Here is a 6,000-nt window from a genome sequence, read left to right as displayed (position 1 = left end):
GCAAGTGTTTAATATATATTATTAAATTAAAGATAATTGAAAAATATCATCTAATTTCATTCTAAGGGTATTTTAGACAATTGAGGTAAATTTAAAAAAGGAAAATTCCATATTTTTTTGGGATAATTAACTCTCTTGATTTTGAAATTCTAATTTTTTTAATTACTTTAATTCTAATAATAACGTAATTTTTTAATTAAACCCGATTTTATTCTGTTAGAATCATATTCTCTACTAATTTTAGGATAAATATTTCTATTAGAATGATATTGTATGAGAATGCCAACACCGACTAATAACACATTTTTGGATACAACTTCAAATTTTTCATTACATTCTTAAAAAAGTAAAAACTTTATATAATAGTCTATGATAATGAAATACCCACTAATAACAAATAAAAAATATGTATATTATTCGACCTGAATATTCTATCAGAATATATTATTACATATACTCCTATCATTCTATTGTAGATTATTCTATCAAAAGAATAACTCTTTCCTTGATCATCCATGAAATTAGACATTTAACGAAAATAACTGTCATGAATCAAATCATGTAAGAATAATATTCTCTGAGAATGCTTAGAATCACTTTCAAATTTGCGGTCCGTTCTTCAAGCATCAACTTCTGTCAAAACAAAATCAGATGTAGTTTAGATTCCAACAGAATTGGAATTCTTCCATTCCAACAGAATCAGAATTATGTGCATCAACAAAATATGGAAATTTGCGAATAGGTTCACCATCTCCAATATCCACATCAAACACGTATTTACAAGTTTTTGTGGTATCAGTACAAAAGGGAAAAACTGGAAAGATACTTGTTGCCCTTGTAATGCGAAAGTAGAAAAGCATATCCCTCAAGTTCTTGGGTCTCAACTATCAAATTTTTATGTGCAGTCCAAACACGTGCAACCCCATCCGATCTGCCTTCGATCCATTCTTCTTCCCCTTGATTGGACTGCCAGTGACGAACAATGTAATAAGGAGGGGCTCGCTAAAGATCGATTCCTACCCTCGTTCATAATCTCCAGCCACCGCCGGAACTTCCATCGACCGCAACTACTTCACCCTCCTTAATTGACATTGAATCAGAATTTGACGAAAATAACCGTATTGTAATTGATATTGTTGATAACTTACAACTGATTGAATGTTCATCCCACTTTTAGCATCATCATATGCAGCAGCTCGTAATTCTTCACAGCTAATATCACCAATAATGACTAAATCCACACATGTATAAACAGACTCCTATAATGATTTGTATACATACAAAAAGAACAAATATATCAACCACCCATGACCAAAATTTAAAGGCTTTTTCCACTTTTTTGCAGCTAGATATCAACAGTAAGTCAATTATATATTCCAAAATAAAATACGAACAATCAATACAAATAAAATATAAATGACCCACCTACAGGATTCATTGTGCCTTAGGGAACAACCATTTGATAACCATTAGGCATTGGCGCATACATCCTCATTGGTTGCTGGACATGTTGTGTTGTTCGCACTGTGGCGGCATCATTTATGGAATCGAAGACATCGCGCCACTTGCATGCGAGGGCACTTGCATCATCACACCTACGACTAAACCTGGATTGGACCTGGCCTTGACATTGAACCCCGTAGTTCTGAAAATTAGGGTTCGGTATTGGAGAAAAATGAGGGGTAGTTCGAAGAGGCAATGGTAGCGCTGCTGGCCTGTAAGATGGATGGAGAGTAGAGACGTGCGAAGGAGGCACACAAGATTGGATTCTGCGGTGGTCTATGCCATATTTAGACATGTGTTTGTGTTGATGGTGGTCGTTGGTGGAAGTGTTTTTAATGGTGGAATATGGTTTTTGATAGTGAATGGCGTATATAAGAACGAGAAGAAATTAGGTCAAAGTCAAAATAACTAGCATAATTATAGGAAGTATTTGTGGAAGTTATTTATAAAATTATTTTATTACCCTTATTTATTTATTTAATTATTTAATTATTCATTTAATTTTGATTGGCCCATATTCATGCATACAATAACACAATAATTAGTTTAAACACTTGAATCTAGCTCTCTCTCTCTCTCTCTCTCTCTCTCTCTATATATATATATATATATATATATATATATATATATATATATATATACACACACACACACACGAGGGTTTAATTACATTTATTGCGCAAAACACTTGGAGGTATCGACATAAATGAGCAAGGGATACACATGTGTTTTCAAACCAAACATGTTCCCTTAAACTATGATGATCATTACCTTAATTTATACAAAGCATAGTTTTTTAATTTTTTTTTAATTTTTAAGGAGCTATTTTTTATCGAAAATTATTTTAAATATATCAAAATTCATAATTTTTTTATTCACTATAAGTAGACATCCACTACTACAAAAAATCTTATAGGACCTGGTTATATAAGTTAAATAACCTGGTTTTGAACCGGGTCTTATTGTCGGCGAGCCCTATGTGAAATAACAATAAAACCCGGTTTCAAAATTGGGTTCTATTAATATAAAAACGACACGTTTTATTTTAACAACCGGGACATATAACGATATCAGAGTCCACAGAACTAGGCCACACAAGGAGATTTAGACAAGGTTCTACCACTCAAAACTGGGTCTTATAACGATCACATCTGCATCAGCTCCTTTCTAATAACCGGGTTATTTAAAGAAAGCTGATTTTTTTTATAATAGTTTCTTTTATGAAAATAACTAACAAATTGTACATCCAAAATTACATTATGTTACAATTAACCACCAAGACAACTGAAACTTACATCCAAAACACAAATTCAATACAAAAAAGTATGCTTTGATAAAGAAGTTATGTTAATATAGACATTCTAAATAACCAACCATTAGTTAATAATATAAACTGATATAAACGTGTTTGTGTGTCGCAAAACTCCTTGATTTGTGGGTCATATAGCTTATCCCCATTTAGGTCCTGGTTTTTACATAATATATCCTGGTTTTCCAAAAACCGGGTCCTATTTTGCGAGTCTTATAATGCCTTTTTTAGTAGTGTAATATAGTTTTAAGATAAAATATTTATTTATTTATTTATTTTTGTAGTTTCAACTCTCGTTATTCATAATTGAATAAAAATGAGTTAGATTTTTATTACAGTACATTCATTATTTACTTATGAATAAGATATATGCTTAATCTTTTTTACAGTTTAACTATCATTTATATATGAATATAACACATAATAGAGATTTCTTATCTAAAATATTTTTCTTACATCATTTTTCGTCACATGTTATATTTATATATGAATAAAACGTGTATTAGCTCTTGACATATGTTATATTCATATATGGATAAAACATTTATCAGATTTTTGTTACAGTTCATTTGTTATACATATATGAATAAATGTTATCTTGATAAAGACGAAGTTTTTAAAAAATTCAAACTCATTATTCATATATGAATAACAAATGAACTGTAACAAAATTTTGTTAAATGTGTTATTAATATATAAATATAACTTGTGAGAAGAGTTAATACACGTTTTATTCGTATGTGAATATAACATGTGGCCAGAACAGATGTAAATTGTAAAAATTTTATTACATGTTATATTCATATATTAATGATACTTAAACTGTAAAAAAAATTAAGCATATTTTTTATTCATAAGTGATTAATGAATGTACTGTAATAAAAATCTGATGCATTTTTATTCACTTATGAATAACAAGAGCTGAAACTAATAATATATATATATATATATATATATGTGTGTGTGTGTGTGTGTATATATATATATATATATATATATATATATATATAATTTTAAAACTATATCAATATTGATGTTTATTTATAGAGAATAAAAAAATTATGAATTTTGATATATTTAAAATCGTTTTCGACAAAAATAACTCTTTAAAAATTAATAGAAACAAAAAAACTATGTTTGTATATATATATATATACATACATATATATATATATATATATATATATATATATATATATATATATATATATATATATATAACGGTTACCATAATTTAAGGAAACATGTTTGGTTGAAAATACACATGTATTCATTTGCTTTTTCCGCCGGTACGATGGAAAGTTTTGTGGCAAAAATAAATGATTGACTGAGAATAAGAATGATTCTCATATTCAAGGCCGGTCCATATATATTTTGGGCCCGGGGCAAGAAAGAAAAAAAGGCCCACCAAAGCCATGATATAATAAATATTTGAAATAGACACCATTTAGAAAAAATCATTAATAATATTTTTTTTATGAAACAGTTGAATTAATAATATAACCACACCATTTACAAAAACAACTAACCAAAATGCTTCTCTTGAAGATTTAAAGATGCAAAATCATTAGTAATATTATCGAAATCAATTTTGTCTAACCTATATTTCTCTAAACATAATATTGCCAAAACATTTAATTTTTCTTACATTGATTCCCTTAGGTAATTATTAGGTGAGACACCAACAAATTTTAAACCACAACCATTATTAGGAAGCTACAAAATAAAATCAATAACAAAAAATTAGTAGAGACAAAACATTAAAAAGTTGGAACATAAAACTGTTGATTATACAACTACATACAGAAACTGTAACGCCCGCGTTTCCAGGCTAGACATTATTGTTGATGTAATAGTCTAGGTTAACCCTTATAACTCTTTTTGAAGTAATAAAAATGAAATATTTAAATTCTATGTGAATTATGTGTATTTGTGTGCTTATTACTTAATTATAAAGATATAATTAATAAAGGATAAAAATAAGCGTCAAAATTAAAGTATGAGATAAGCCCGATATCTTTACATAAAGTTGTAGTGGTCGAAACAAGGATTTCGGGGATATAAAGAACGCCGAAATCCGAGTTATAACGAAGAAGTTATGACCCGTCGAAGTTTCGCGACGGAACCGGCACGATACCGAGAAGCGTAAATAGTGAATTTGCGATAGAGCGATATTTAGCCTTAGCGATCTAAACGAAAGTCGTAGAATACGTTAAACTCAGAGCGTCCTTAAAACAATCTTTCAAATCTGACTTCGCATGAAGAAGTTATGATTTTCCGAAGTTTCGACTTAGCAGTATGCAGCCCGAATACTCGATTTGAGATCGAGCGGTTTTTAGCCGAAACAATATAAATGAGAATCGAAGGTCTCGTCAATGGTTGTGCAACGGTAAAAAGACAGGCAAAAACAAACGTCAGATGAAGAAGTTATGAATTCATAACGGAGCTTTCCTATCCTGACCTACTAAAAATATTAAAATAAAAATAAAGTCAAAATTAGCCAACGGAGTCTAAACGAAAGTTGTAGAGCTTAGTCTCACCTACTCGTGGATATAAAGAACGTCGAAAACGGAGCTCGTATGCAAAAGTTATGAATTTTTGAAGATCGTGGCACGCATACCAAAGCTTATCCGAATGAGTCGCTGATCCTATCCGAACTATGCCTAGCGTAAAGCTATACACCCAGCATACACCAAAGCGTGACCTGCCTCGCACTCGAGTGCTCCGATGACGCATGCAGTGACGTTTCCGAAGCACTACGCCCCTCGTAGCTGAGCATTACGCCCAACGTAATGCAAGGCTTCTACCCCTATATAAAGGATGCGAGGGCATCCGACCATTTTGCTCCTTTTCTCTTCTCTCTCTCTCTCTCTCTCTCTCTCTCTCCCGTTTTGCCTCGTTTTTCGTTCCAGAATTATCTCGAAGCCCCGGTATCATTCCCGAGCCCCGAAGCAAGTCCCGAAGCCCCGAAGATCCCGAGAAGTGCAATTCCCGAGCCGAAGCTCTGCCCGCGAGAAGCCCGATTTTTGTGAAGATCTCCCGGTTTCACCGAATGATACTACTTCTACAAGTCGTAGTGCTGTCCGATCATCTTCTGATCAAGTGAGTGTGTAGTCACTTTCTTCTAATAGATAATTATGAAGTATTTTATACGAAATACGTGTTATGTGTATATTTTGTTATTATAT

The sequence above is a fragment of the Lactuca serriola genome, chromosome 2 (genome assembly GCF_051521515.1).
Source record: "Lactuca serriola cultivar US96UC23 chromosome 2, Lser_US96UC23_V15, whole genome shotgun sequence".
Taxonomy (NCBI): domain Eukaryota; kingdom Viridiplantae; phylum Streptophyta; class Magnoliopsida; order Asterales; family Asteraceae; genus Lactuca; species Lactuca serriola.
The sequence above is the reverse complement of the archived record's forward strand: the minus strand, read 5'-3'. Positions refer to the sequence as shown.